The following is a 15,056-nucleotide window of genomic DNA, read 5'->3' as shown; positions in this document are numbered from 1 at the left end:
CTTCAAAAATAAACATATTTTTTAAAAAAAGTTTTTTAAAAAAGAGGAAACTAGAGATTACCATTTTTTTTTAAGTTTATTTATTTTGAGAGAGAGAGGCAGAGACAGAGGGACAGAAAATTCCAAGCAGGCTCCGTGCTGTTAGTGCGGAGCCTGATGCGGCCCAGGGGCTCCATCCCACGACTGTGACATCATGATCTGAACCAAGCAGGGACTGGAAGTCTTCGTTTGTATTCTACTTTTTAAAAGTTTTATTTTAGAGCCGTTTTCGGTTCCCTGCAAAACTGAGGGGAAGGGACAGAACCTCTCCCGTTATCAACATCCCCAGCCAGAGTGGGACGCTTGTGACATTGGATGAACCTATTTGGACACATCATAATCACCCCAAGTGTGCTGTTTACACTAGGGGTCACCGGTGCTGGTGCACGTTCTCTGGGCTTGGATAAATGTACAATGATGTGTGTCCACCGTTACGCTGTCATACTGAACGTGTTCACTGCCCTAAAAATGCTTGGTGCTCTGCCTACTCCTCTCTCCCCTCCCCATCCTTGTTTTCATTGTCTTCATAATCTTATCTTTTCCAGAGCGTCCCGTAGTTGGAACCGTACAGGATGTAGGTGTTCGTATTGAGAACGAGCACCTAGGACTGGCTACATGATTTGTGAGACCTAAGGCAAAATGAAAAGGTCCTAAGGATTTCGAGACGGTGACGGCAGAGCGTTAAACCACGCACAGAGTCCTTCTGTATGGGGGACCCTGAGTGATGGGACAGGTGCCATGCCCGTGGGGCTGGCCCTGCAACGTCTCTGGGTGTGGATATCTGTCCGTTATCTCTGTGCATTTGGGTACCTTGCGTCTGCACCTTGATTCCGTGGTCTAGCTCCAACCTCATATACACAGACACACGAAGATGCACACACACGTACACATGCTTTCTGGTGTGGCCAGGTTGACATTTGCACCCCCTTTTTTTCTGGGGGCACCTTGTTTTCAGGCCTCTGCGTTTCTCACCGCATTTCCCTGTCCGTCCGGTCTTCTCCTCTCTTAATTCCCGCCCCTACACCCTCCCCCCACCAGCTTTTTAAGAAATACAATTTACTTTTTATTACTAGGTTTTTATTTATTTCCTTTTAAAGTTTATTTAATTATTTTGAGGGGGGGGGGGCAGAGAGAGAATCCCAAGTAGGATCCGTGCTGTCCGTGCAGAGCCTGATGGTGGGACTTGATCCCATGAACCGCGAGATCATGACCTGAGCTGAAGTCGGATGCTCAACCGACTGAGCCACCCGGGTGCCCCGATGTTTATTTATTTTTGAGAGAGAGAGAGAGAGAGGGCACGCACACGCATGAGTTGGGGAGGGGCAGAGAAAGAGGGAGACACAGAATCCGAAGCAGGCTCCAGGCTCCGAGCCGTCAGTACAGAGCCCGACACGGGGCTCGAACCCATGACCTGTGTGATCATGACCTGAGCCAAAGTCAGACACTTAACCCACGGAGCCACCCAGGTGCCCCCAACCCTACCTACTTTAACATCCAGCTCAAGTCCACCATTGTGCTCTCACTGCCTTTTGGACCTGGACATGTGGGGGTCAAAATCACTGGGTCCTCAGCTCGAGAGCCTTGTAACCTTTGGGGCTTTTAGCTACCGTCCCTCCAGTGCCTGGCACAGAGCAAATGCTTCTTGAGCGAAGACTAGACTATGAGAGTCTTTTAAAGAAGATGATTTTTTTCTTTCGGACTCTTTTTCAGAGCCTAGTTAAGGAATCTTTAAAAATGATACTTAGGCCCCAAAGCAGACTTTTTCTCCTCGACGTTGTGGGTTCAGGGATTTGCATTCAACCTTTGGCTCAGGGATTGGGCCCACAGGTGGGGGAAGGGGAGGAGGAGGAAGGGCAGGGTCGTTTGTGAGTCAGGTGGGACCAAGAGTCAGAACCAGGAGCCTCCGGGGCCGGCTTGTCAAGGGAAAGGAAATGGGGACTCTCGGAAAGCTTTAGCCGACAGAGCCCTGCTTCGGGTCCCTTTACAAACATCAGGGGGCCCGGGCGCACCTCTGGACCCTGAATTCCTGGGAGAACCCGTGAGGCCCAGTCTTGCTTCCTGGGCAGTAACGGGGGGCTGCTGCCTTCACCTTCCTCACTATCTCCTCGTCGCTCCTCCAGCCTATGGCGGCCCACCTTGGGGGATGGCTTCTGCCGCGTTGGTCTCGCCAGCTGTGGCCGTGGACAGAGCCTCTGTCCCTCCTCGGTGAGATGCCGCAGACCTGGATGCTCCTACCCAGCGCCGGCCCCTCCTGCTCCAGGGTCTTCTCTGACCCTGGGAATGTCTGCAGCCCACGGAGGAGCCAAGGCCCCCGGGAGCAGCCCCCCCGTTGCTGGTGGTCAGGGATAAATGGTGGATAAGTGCCCCAGCCTCCTGTCACTTGGGGAGCACCGTGCTGAGCTGTGTTCGCACCGTGTCCCCGGGGGGCTCAGGCGTGTGAGCCCCAGATGCACACCGCTTCCTGTTTGGGCTTTTTTTCCATCCCTGCCTCACCTCCAGGTGGTTCCTGGGGTCACCTCTCAGGCTACTTGCACTTAAGTCCTTGACTCAGGATGTGCTTTTGGGGGCGGGGGCGGCCCCTGAAATACGATGGAAGGTATGACACAGTGGCCATGAGGCATAGCGTGTGCTTATTACAAAGAGGGGGCTGTTTCCACAGCCTTCCGTCCAGCCTCCACTCTTCCGGTTAAGGATCCACGGTCGGGATGAAGTCTGAGACACCCCTTCCCACTCGGCATCGAGGTGCTCTGATCTGGCCTTTGTTTTCTGACCTCGAACTTGGTAATCGCGTTACGCGTTTCTGTCTGCACACCCAGCTGTCGGGCTCCCTTCTCTGCTGGCTGCTTCCTTCTCTTCGCGTCTCTGCCTCTGGGTTTGGAATCTTAAAACAGGCTGTGGTTCTTTTTCAAAAAAAAAAAAAAAAGAAAAAGAAAAAGAAAAAAGGCAGGAAAGATGACCCAGCAGGAAAACGGTGTTTATGTTGGTTTGTTTATTCCCTGACTGTGCGTGAAAGAGGCAGAATTTACCTCGTTCTATTTTGGTCTGGGGCTGGAGGCTGGAGGAAGTGGGGCCACCAGGGAAAGTCTCGAAAGATGAGTCTCCTGTCCGTGGTGTCTCGCCCGCCCGCCCCCAACGATGTGAGATGCACGCAGCTGCCAGCCTCGGGGGGTTTCCAGAGCCACCCCCAAGCCCCACGGTGCTCCCCACAAGGCCTGGTTTCTCTGGGGCGGCCCCGGGGCCCTTTCTGTTTCCCCGCAGATAGGTTCCCAGGCACTGAAGTCAGCAGCACGGCTCTCCTCTCGTCACTTGGTGTCTGGATGGCTCGTGCCTGGGTGAACGGAAGGAACGACAGGGTCTCCAGTTTCCGGAAACTCTGGGGCCCAAACCCTGGAGCCTTGAGCAAAGGGGGACAAGAGTCAGGTCCAAAAGTAAACTTGCAGTTGGCTTTTTTCCCAGCTGTGGCTTCCTGTCTGTCTGTGTCCTCCCGGCTCCCCCTGGACGCTTCCAGATAAAGGGGCCAGTGCTGACAGTGACAAGGGTGCAAATATGGGGGCGGTGAAGCCCAGACCACCAGGCAGTTTCCCACCGGGGGTCTGTTCGGGCAATCTGGTAGCCCCCCGGTTGCACAGGCAGGCCTGGAGGGTGGGGTGTGCAGTGCCCGAGGCTAATCAGCAGGTGTTGTCGGGAGCCTGGGTTCCCGGTGGGTACCGGGGTTGGGGTGGGGGGCAGTGGGCTGGGGGTGAATCCATTGCCGGAGGCGCTTGGGTCGTTTGGAAAAAAACATGGACTTTTCCTCTCTTACAGAAACATTTTTTTTTTTTTAAGTTTATTCATTCGGAGAGAGACAGAGCGCGCTGGTGGGGGAGGGGCAGAGAGGGGGAGAGAGAGAATCCCAGGCAGGCTCTGCTCTCAGCACAGAACCCAACACGGGGCTCGATCCCACAACTCCAGGATCATGACCTGAGCTGAAATCAAGAGTGAGACATTTCACCAGCCGAGCCACCCCGGTGCCCCGACTTTTCCTCTTTTAATAGCACAGATAACAGAAAGTGATCCCAGAGAGCCCCCTGGGCTGGTAAGAGGACTCTGAAGATACTCGCACGTTCACGCGACGTAAACTGGAGACCTACTGTGTGCTGTGCCGTGTGTTAGGTGCTGGGGCTGCAACAAATGGCTGGCAAAGCAGGACTGTTTCTTCCGGACTTAGGAGCTTGAGGTCTGGTAGGGAAACAGGGAAAGCCCAAAGAACCGTGCAAACGAACTTAAACCCCAGCCTGAGTTCTCGGAAGGGAGAGGCTCGGAGGGCGTCTAGAGATGGTGTGCCCATCAGGGCGTCGGCAGAAGCTTCCTTGGGGAGCCGAAGGCTGAGCAGGTGTGTTGGAGGTAAAAAGGTGAGGGACGGTGTTGCAGCGGCCGCACGTGCAGAGGCCTGGGGTAGGCTGGCGTCTGGTCCGGATGCGAGCCTGGAAGGAGGCTGGGGTGGCTGAGGCCGTGGGGGCCGGGCAGCGGGCGTGTGGGGTGACGGGGGGAACACATCAGGGAATTTTGGCTTTTTATTCTAAGAGCCACTAGAGGGTGGAAAGCAGGGCAGTTGTGTACTCAGATTTGAGCCGCGGAAAAGCCCTCGCAGGTTGCTGGGGGTGGGGCGGGGGTTGGGTAAGGACGGGTGGGAGTAGGACCCCCCCGCCCAGGCTTTCCCCCATCAGAAGCGTTGCTGGCTTCCCTGAGCCTCAGCCTCCCGCCTGTGGAAGGAGACAACAGCACCGACCTCTCAGGCTCCCTGGGTGACGGGGCGCCAGGCCCGTTCTAAGATCGTTGCACCTTGAGTGAGGGTCGGAACTTGGTTGTGAGCTCCTTGCTTTGGGGCTGGGGCAGCTTAAATCTGGGGTGGGGAAGATTCACGTTGACGAGGAGGTCCGCTCCGACCTGGAGCCTTGAGCCTTGGACGCTGGCGTGGCATCGGGAGTGCATCATTCTATGGAATCCATTTTTAGAACAATCCTCATAGTTCGCCCCACTTTGTAAGTAAAATGACACGAAAGACAGAAGCTGGCTTGTTCAGGGTCGCTCCACTGGGATTTTACTCTAACTTTCCTGGGACCCAAAGCCTTGTGTTGTAATGCCTACATCCCTGCCCGCCCAAAGTGTGGCCCAAGGACCAGCCTGGGGGATTCTTCGCCAAGTGGATCCTGGGCTCCGCTTAGACCTCCTGATTGTTTTCTCCTGCCGGTTGCTCCATCCCTGATCGGGGAGAACCTTCTATTTTTAGCCGACCTCCTCGTCCACCTCCTGCCCCCATGACCCATGTGTACGCACACATTTGAGAGACTCTTTATCACACACCAAGGTCAGAGTAGGCGTTTCTTTGCAGCAGGACTTCTCAGAGCCTTTAAAGAGCTAATGCACCTTAAGGAGCAATGATCCTGTGGTGCATTCCACCCTTGTTTGAGAGCCTTTTGATTTTTGACCCTCTCGTTTTGCTCTCTTGGGTGTTCTGTTAGCGGAGGCAGTTGTTGAGAGCTTGGTAAACACATCCGTCGTCTTACATATGGGGAAACTGAGGCCCAGCCCTTGATGGCTCCTGACTGACTTCCTGACTTTTGACAACATGGGCCTCCTGGACTGTGGACAGGAGTCTTGTTGACCCTCCTGCGAATGCCCAGGCGGGGGACGGGGGAAGGGAGAGAGACCGACTGACAGACAGACGGACAGATGGCCCCGGGGTGGGGAAACCGCGGGCTGGCGGCTCATGCTCCGGCCGTGGGAGGAGGCTATCGTGCTTCTTTGTGTGTTTTTCCACCTTCCTCCCAAATGACTTAATTTTAGCCTTCCTGGATGTGCGTATGGTCTTCACGAAAGTATTTAAAAAAAGCCTCTCTGACTTCATCTTCCTGTCCCAGGGATGCCAGGGACCGTTTGGGTAGCTTGGTAGAAAGGCAGGGCATTCCCCGAAGCCCCCGGGTGGGGTGCTGGGGAGCCGGGCTGGGTGCTCCCGAGCCTGGGGCTCTGGAGGGGCACTCCCCACGGCACCACGCCCCGGCTTCCTCCCTGGGCCCTTTGATCTCCTTCCCTGCAGGGCTGGTGTGCAGGTCCAGGTGCGAGCAGGGCTCTGCTGGCTTCCCAGCCTGACTCATCCTTTGCAGCAACATGCCTGCTCTCCCTCCGTGACTTCCTGTCAGCCTGGGGCTCCCCAGTGCGCGCCCTCCTGCTCTCCGGCTTCTGGGGGCACGTTCTCAAGGCTCAGCGGCGGTCAGGCGGTCAGTGACGTGCAGAGTTTGAAAGCGCCAGGCCCTACGGTGTTCCAAAGAGCCGCGGGCTGAGGGTGAGGGTCAGAGCAGGGGTGAGGGAGAGGAGGCTGCTGGTGATCCTTCATCGTGACTCACCCCCCGGCTGGAAACTTTTCCTAGCTTCCCAGTCCTCTTCAGACCAGAACCCACCCCCCCCACCCCCCCACCCCCCCGGGGCCGGAAGCTCTCCCCGCCTCTCTTACCTTGCCTCGCACACTCTGTTCCCTCTGCTGGAATGCCCTTCCCGCCCTCCTGGCTGCATTAGCCCTGCCCATCCCTCTGACCTGCCTCAGGAGACACTCTTTTCCTTCCTCTGGGGGTAACAGGGGACTCCTTCCCCTCCTTCGGGCCAACTGACCGGGATTTAATTGCCTTCGCCTTGTGAGGCACTCAGCCTCCGGAGTCCAAGCTCTGTCTCTGGCTGACAGAGCGGGTGTTGGGGGAGTGAGACTCCATTCATTCCTGTGGCTGCCGGACCACAAATTTAGTGGCTCGAACGCACACCCATTATGGATCTCGCTGAACTAACGTGAAGGTGCCCCAGGGCCACGGTCCTCCTGGAGGCCCCAAGGGAGGATCCGTTTCCTTGTCCTTTCCGGCTTCAGATGCCACCCCCATCGCTCGGCTCACGGGCTCCGGCCAACAGTTGCGTCCCTGTGACTCTGCGTCTGTCCTCACACCTCTGTCTCTGGCTGGCGCACCTGCACCACCCAGAATCCTCTCCCAGCTCAGCGTCCTTTGCCACATCTGCAGAGTGCCCTTGCCTGGACAGGTCACAGGTTCTGGGGATGAGGACATGGTCTTCCGGACTGGGGGGCGGGTGTTACTCTGCCCACCCCATAATCCGAAGTCCATTTCTCTCTGATGGGGGTCGCTTGGCACTGGGCCAGCCACATTCTCCTGGATTCTCTCCACGCCCACTGACCCCTGGGAGGATTCCTGGCTGGGTTGGGGGGGCCCGATGGGAGGGGTTATTCATGTCGCTTTCTGTCTGGGGTGTGCTCCTCATTGGCTGAAGACACTTTTTGTTTAACGTTTACTTATTCTTGAGAGAGGGAGAGCGAGAGAGAGACCGAGCGGGGGAGGGACAGAGAGAGAGGGAGACACAATCCAAAGCAGGCTCCAGGGTCCCAGCTGTCGGCATAGAGCCTGACGCGGGGGCTTGAACATACGAACCGCGAGATCACGACCTGAGCCGAAGTCAGACGTTTAACTGGCTGAGCCACCCAGGCACCCCATTAGCCCCTCATCTGTAAAGCAGGGGTCACAGCTCTGTACCCCGGTGAAGGAGGAAGGATTAGGTGGGAGAATGTCACTCAAGCCTGGTGGCACAGCCACTGCCCAGGCCTCAGTGTTGGGGTGCCGGGGCCCCTCGCTGCCGGGCAGGACTCCTGGAGAGACCCGGATGCCTCCCGATGTGGCCCTTCCAAACCCCGGCCGCGTGTGCTCCCCGAAGGTTGTGGGCTGTGTTCCTGAGGGACCCCAGGGGGGACAGCCAAGCTGGGAGTCGGGCTGTGACGGCACGAGCGGTTCCATCATACCCTACGCTGAGGCCCAGAGCTGGCTACCCCCACGCAGCCGCCCGTGGCCTGCACACAAAGTCTGGGTTTCGGCGCCGAAAATGGAAGCAGCGGGAAGAGATTTCCGAGGCCCCAGGCCGCTGGGACCCACCGGCGGGAGGGGGAGGCAGGAGGTGGAAGGAGGCCCGGTCCCCACAGTGCTGCAGGATTGAGGGAAAGAGGAGGGAAACTGGGTTCTGAGACAGGAGAGGGGCTCTCCAGTGCCAAGGCCGCGGGCACTGGGGAAGCTGGCTGGGATCTGTTTCCTGTGGCTCCTGCCCCTGCCAGGGGTCCCCCGGGGCCAGAGAAATCCTCCGGCTTCCAAGCTGGCCGTTGTGCGGGGCCCAGGGGCTGTATTCTGTGGGGGCTGTGTTTGCGTAGAGGGCCGATCTCTGAGGTCCTGGTCTGGGGGTGGTCCCCCCACATTTCCCCGAGGATCCCCACCGCTCTGGGAGGTGGGTCGTGGTGAGGCCCTGTAGATCACAGTCTCGGAATAGTTTCTAAGGAGCCAGAGGGCAAAAAAAAAAAAAAAAAAAAAGGACTTTCCACCTTCCCACGTTGGATTAAAAATACCCACTTTTCCAGCGTGGTGGAACTTTCCGGGGCAGGTGGGCTGTGAGGCACTGGAAATCGACTCTAGCCATGGCGTGTGGCCCTCCTGCTTCTCTCTGGGGCTTAGGTTTCGGCTGGTTCTCAGGGCTGGTTCTCTCCCAGGAGAGGAGGAGCCCACAGGCCCCGGCCACACACTGTTCCCAGGCCGGTGGTTAAATATTAACACCCCTCCGTGCCACGAAGCCGGGGTCACTGGCGGTTCAGGCCTCACAGGGAGCACGGCTTCAGGGGCTCCTGGGGGTCAGGAGGGAGAAGGTGACCTTCCGCCTCTTCTGTCCTCCTGCCGCTGCTTTCGTCGGAAGCAGCGGGAGAAGGTGAAGCGAGGCCACATCTGCATCTCAGCTCGGCTGCGCCCCTGTGCGCTTGGAGGGGTGGGCACGTTGTCCATACCCACGAACGGGGGCTGAGAGCCGGGCCAGCGCCCCCTCCCCGGTTCGTAATGCGGATCAGGCCGAGCGGGGAAGTAGGGCTGCCCCGCGGAGATCTGGCTTCTTCCAGAAACGGAAACAACGTGCCAGGGGCTCCTTGGGGGGCTCAGTGGGTTAAGTGTCCAACTCTTGGTTTCGGCTCAGGTCAGGGTCTCTCGGTTCGCGGGTTCGAGCCCCACGTCGGGCTCTGCACTGCCGTCGCGGAGCCTGCTCGGGATCCTCTCTCTCCCCCTCTCCCTGCCCCTCCCCCCCCTAAAAAATCAAAAAGTAAACCTGAACACATATTTAGAAGACACGGAACGGGCCAGCTGAATTGGGACAGCGTCGATGAACACGCGAGGAGGGGAGCCATTTGGGGGAGAGTTGTAGCTGAGACACGGCGGGTGGGCGTGGGAACCTGAGCATACTATTAGCATGATGGCTCTTTGCTCCGTGTTTCAGGCCTACGTTGGCTCTACCCGCTTCAAACAACACAGCTTTATTGAGAGAGAAATCGCATTCCGTACAACTCACCCTTGTGGAGCCTACCGTTCGGTGGTCTTTAGTCCGTTCAGAGGTCTGCGGCCATTTCCACTGTTCCACGTGTTCATAAGCCCAAAAGGAAAGTCCGTACCCACCAGCACCCCCCGGCCCCCCACCCGGCCCCTCCCCAGCCACCGCTCGTCTTCCTGATTCTCTGTGAATTTCTCCCCGCGTGCGGTCGCGTGGCCGCCTTCCTTTACCCGGCAGGATGATTTCAGAGTTCGCCCATCTTACCAGCCGGTTCTTTATTCCTTCTTACCGCCAAGTAATTTTCCGTGGCGTGGATTTACCACACTTTGTTTATCCACGTAGCAGTTGATGGGTATTTGAGTTGTTCACACTCTTTGGGGCCATGTTACAAATAACGCTGCCGTGAACCTCGGCGTGTCGGATTTTGTGTGGGTCTGTGTGCACGTTTCACGTCCCCACGAGTGGTGTAGGAGCGCTGTGGTTACCGCGTATCCTTGCCAACACTTGTTACCGTCTGTGTTTTTGGTTTTAGCCGTCCTAGCGGGCGTGAGGGGCTGTCTTACTGTGGTTCTGCGTCGCATTTCCCTAGCGGCTGGCAATATTATCTTCCTTCCGCGTGCTCACCGGCCATTGGTAGGTCTTTGTAGAGCTGCCGTTGACATGGGCCTTGTCCGTTGTTGGAGTCCGTGGCGGACGAGCTTTCCCCACCTTGTCCTGTGCCATTTTCTTGACTGATTTGTATATAAGCAGGAATTGTCCATTGATAGTTTGTCAATTTTGGTAAAGGTAGTGCAAAACCATTTGGGATTTGGGGGTGAGAAAGGCTATTTATTCCTGTTTCAATTCTTTTTTTTTTTTTTTTTTGAGAGATTGCGAGTGGGGGGCACACTTGTGCAAGTCAGGGAGGGGGCAGAGGGAGAAAGAGAGAGAGAGAGAGAGAGAGATTGAGAGAGAGAGAATCTCAGGCAGGTTCCATGCCCAGCACGGAGCCTGATGAGGGGCTCGATCCCACAACCCTGGGATCATGACCTGGGCTGAAACCAAGAGTTGGACACTCACCCGACTAAGCCACCCAGATGCCCTGCGTGTTCCAATTCTCAACGCATTTAGTTTGGCTCGAATTCTCTGTTTGTTTTTTTCCGCCATTTTTAGTATCTTGTATTTCTCCAGAAACACTCGTGCTACGCATTCTGTTTTATAGGACCTTTTTGCTTGGTACCCTATTTCCCCCTTGTCAAGAAGTGTTGATTTATGTGGTCCTTAGAATCAGCTTCATGGGACTTGTGTGCGCCGTAAGGTTTTACTAATGTCTCTTAGTAAGTAGATGGTTTGCGGTTTTTCTGTAATGCGGCGTGACTGGTTTTGGGGTCCTCTCTCTGGGAGGGACGGCCTCCCCACAACACAGCGGCTGAATCGGCAGAGTCCTATTTTGCTCAGAAATCCAGGCAGGGCTCAGCTGGGAGGTTCTCATATTTTCCGTAGGGTCTGCTGTGGTCACTGACGAAGCTGGCAGCTTGGCTGGGCCAGGGACACCCAAGATGGCACCTTGTCTGGGGGCTGGCTTGGCTTCTCTCTCTCTCTCTCTCTCTCTCTCTCTCTCTCTCTCTCTCTTTTCCAGACCCTCTTCCCCCATGGCTTCTGCCCCCTTCCACGTGGTCCCTCTTTCCAGCACAGCAGCCAGATTTCTTGATCCAGTGGCGAGCTTCCCAGAGAGCAAAGCCAGAGCTGCTGAGCCCCTTACATTTTAGTCCCCAGCCTAGCCGGGCCTCGCTTCCACTGGGTCCCACCGGTCACAGCAAGTGGCAAAGTCGGCCCAGACTTCAGAGGTGGGAAACAGACCCCACTGACTTACGGGGGAGCTCCATGTGGGGGCAACGGTGGGAGGAGTTGCCGGTGGCCCTATTTGCAGAAAACCTACAACTGTGAACATGCTAATGCAGTTGCCTGATGCACTTTGGAGTCCCAAGTGAACATTCTTTGAATGGATACGTGGTCTGTTGACTTGTGGCTCTTGGGAAGTCACGGAACGTCTGGGGCCAAGGCAGGTTGAGTTCCGCGGTCTCGCAGGGAACCAGCCCCTGCATGGCTCACATAAGCCCAGGGAGGCCCCGCGGAGCCTTGAGAGTCTGGTGCTGAGCTGGTCTTCACTTGGGTCTCCCCGTCGCCGAAGAAGGTCGCGTTATCCCCATTTGACAGAAGAGGAGACTGAGGCCCAGGGATCGGCTGGCTGGACCTACTCTCCTCCCTTCCCCCCCACCCAGACCTCATACCCGTCTAGTATTTTCTCTGCTCCGCTGCTGTGCTGTGATGGGAACGTGTGTGAACGCAGCATCCGACCACCTCCCGTGTCTCTTGTCCTCTGGTGAGAGGGTGATTTAAGGACGTGCCAGGGCTCGTGTGCTCAGACTTCCGATGCTGTGCCCGGTCCTGTCACTTACCAGGTCACTCGGATGGACAGTTGGCTTCGCCTCTCTGGAGCTCACCGTCCTCATCTGTAAAATGGGAACACCACTCTTACCATCGGGAGCCCCAGTGAACTGACGGGAGGAAAGCGCCGGGGCGGGGGCGGGGGTGGGGGCGGGGAGGGTGGCTTTCACCCTGAGCCTTTTTGGCCTCTGCTCACGCCTGGGCCGGCTCCAGGAGGCCAGCGTGTTCAGGGTAAATGCCACGTCACCGAGGGCTTCTCTGGTTCCTCCTCTGCGTGAGAACCGCTGTGCTCTGATAAGATGCTCGAGGTGCTGGCCGGAAATGGCCAGTCGCCCACCTTTCCCTCCAGACTTGGTTGCAGAGTGACGTCTCCGTTGCTTCGTCCGGGCCCGCCTCGTGCCCGGACCGTCGGGGCAGAAGCAAAGCCCGTGTCCGCGTCCCGCTCTCCCCGCCTCGCCAAGGCTCTCCTGCCCCAGTGCCTTCGAAGACGACTTTGGCCCTGCCAAGCCGGCCTGGAACAGACTGCAGCCTGTGGCTTGGGGGCGGGGAGTCGGTGCGTTCCCGCTGATTCACGGATGAGTCAACGCTCCCTGTAACATCTGGCGCAGGGTGTCACGGCCTGTAAGATGAACGTTCAGTATCGTTTGGCAAGGCGTTCACCGTTCGAAGGCCTGATCCTATGGCCCTAAGTGACTCCTCGTGGTGTTTTCCTGTCCGTGAGGGCCTCTCCAGATATCTGGTCGCGTTTTCTTGCAAACAGCGGCGTCCAGCAGAGTCACACCCCCCCCCCCCCCGCCCCAGGTTTGCGACTTCCGTGCTGTGGTGTGGACGCCTCCCGCGAGGGCCCCAGGAGCCTGTGGGAACAGGGGAGCTGTGCTGGCTCGGAGCGGTGTTTCTTCTCTGCCTGTGGCTCGTTGGGAGCAGCTGACTGGTTCCCTGACGATGTTGGCAGCGATGCATGGCCAGCGGAGCCATCGAGGCACACGGGGGGCGAAGACGGCGGGAAACTCTCCTTTGTAAGCTGGCGATCTGCCTGGAACATCCCCCAAAGCAGTTCTGAATCTGCCTGTAACGGGGCGCCGGGCAGAGGTGGAAGTAAAGCAGTCAGGAAAGACTATCTTGTCGTTTTTGTTCAGTTCAGACGTGCCAGTCAAAGCGAGGGTCTTCAGAAAGACTTCGGGGCTCCAAAAAGCCGTCCCTGGGGCGCCTGGGTGGCTCAGCTGGCTGGGCGCTGACTTGTGCTCAGGTCACGATCTCGCGCTCCGTGAGTTCAAGCCCCGCGTCGGGCTCCGTGCTGCCAGCTCGGAGCCCGGAGCCGGCTTCCGATTCTGTGTTGCGTCTCTCTCTCTGCCCCTCCCCTGCTCGTGCTCTGTCTCTCGCTCTGTCTCGAAAAGACATAAAGATTTTCAAAAATTTTAAATTGCTTAAAAAGGACAAATACAAATAAAATGAAAAGCTGTCCTTGCCTCCATAATCTCTCTGCGTTAGCGAGGGGACTGAGATCCTCGGGGACTTCCGAGTGGCTGGCCGAGACGCTGCACCGTCTGTTGGCCGGGAGATCGGCAGTCCTGTTTCTTGCACACGCACTGTAGAACATACCTCAGCATTTTCTGAGTCGGGTTCCGGCCATCGTTGGGTGTCCCTTAAAAAGTGGGATGTTAGGGGAGGTGGAGGGGGATGACCCCCCCTCCCCCGCCCCGTTTCTGTCTTCTGGTCCGGATGATGCTGTCTCTGTGGAGCGCCCAGCCCTCCCATGGCCAAGGGCTGGGCACCAACTCGACTAAGACAACCGGGTTCTCTGCTCTCAGACTTTGGGATGGGGCGATGCATAGAGAGAACTAGAACTCAAGCTCCTGCCTTCGACAGCTGGGCCGGATGAGACACCCTGCACCCTCACACTTGCCTTGGCTCGTGCTGCTTCCCCATCCCTGTGTAGGCTTTTCTGAGTGACCTGTTCACCTCCCCATATGTTTCCAGTGGGTTCTGCGATAAAGGAAATTGAAACACCGGCTAAAGTCACTGATCTAGTTTCTGCTTGCCTTCTCACGACTCTCATATACATTAAGGGGCTTGGTACATGTCTAATTTAGCGTTACGGCACGCAGCAGAGTAGAATTCGGCCGACCTCACAAACGTGGAGTCTCCGGGCCACACAGAAGAGGGATGACGGGAGATGTGTCCCTCATCTAAGGTGGGGGGGGCGTCTGCTCCTCGGTGCCAGCCGATGGCTTAATGGCTTGTATTACAATGAGTTTGATTTGCCAGAGGTTCTGAAGTGAGGACAATCACACCTGAGCAACGGCAGCGTCCAGATGAACCGCGTGCGTCCCTGGTTGCAAGCTTTGACTGGCAGGTGGTCTGGTTGGATTTCGATCCCGCCTCGACCGCGTTTCAGCACACAGTGACCCCTGCAGTCCCGGGCAAACAGCTCTGCCTTTCTGAGCCTCAGTCTTGAGATCTGCACAATGGCACACGTAATTTTGTCCACCTCATAGAGTTGTTGTAAGGATTCAGTGCTGCTGGGATGCTGGTCAGGCATTTCAGCCCAGAGCCTGGCACGTGGTAAGTGCTCAATAAACAGTCACTCGATCTCAGGCCTTTACGTGTGAGCAGAGAAAATTCGCCTTACTTCCCAGGAAAATTAGATCACTCTGGGTATGGTGCAGATGGTCGACGCCCCAGGGCAGGGGCTGGTTAGGGTGTCGTTCGCTGTTGTACCCCAGTGTCTGGCACAGTGTGGGGGTTGAAAATTTTTAACTGATTGTTGAAGGACTCAAAATGTTGAAACTTTCAATTCTTACGAGTAAAAGTGTGCAGAATGTCATGAGACGTTGTATACTACAATTCTATTAACAATGAATGTAAAAATTCACCCATCCATCCATCCATCCATCCAACCATTCATTCATCCATCTATCTATCCATCCACCCACAATCCACCTATCCATCGTCCACGCATCTATCCATCCATCCATCCATCCATCCATCCGTCCCACCATCTATCTGTCCATCTATCCAGTCATCCATCCATCCATCCATCCAACCATTCATTCATCCATCTATCCATCCATCCACCCACCCATCCACCTATCCATCATCCACCCATCTACCCATCTACCCATCCATCCATCCAACCATCCAACCATCCATCCATCCATCCATCCATCCACCACCCCTCCATCCATTCACCCATCCAACCATCCATCCATCCA

At 56.6% G+C, this 15,056-nt stretch overlaps 1 protein-coding gene across 2 annotated transcripts in view; it reads left to right on the top strand.

The window, feature by feature from the left end:
* BMP7 (bone morphogenetic protein 7) overlaps positions 1-15,056 on the top strand; it is a 166,135-nt gene that overhangs the window by 43,657 nt on the left and 107,422 nt on the right. The window lies entirely within an intron of this gene.

This window comes from Herpailurus yagouaroundi, unplaced genomic scaffold (genome assembly GCF_014898765.1).
Source record: "Herpailurus yagouaroundi ecotype Mexico unplaced genomic scaffold, PumYag 246, whole genome shotgun sequence".
Taxonomy (NCBI): domain Eukaryota; kingdom Metazoa; phylum Chordata; class Mammalia; order Carnivora; family Felidae; genus Herpailurus; species Herpailurus yagouaroundi.
Note: the sequence above shows the minus strand (reverse complement) of the source record. Positions and strands in the feature narration are given on the sequence as shown.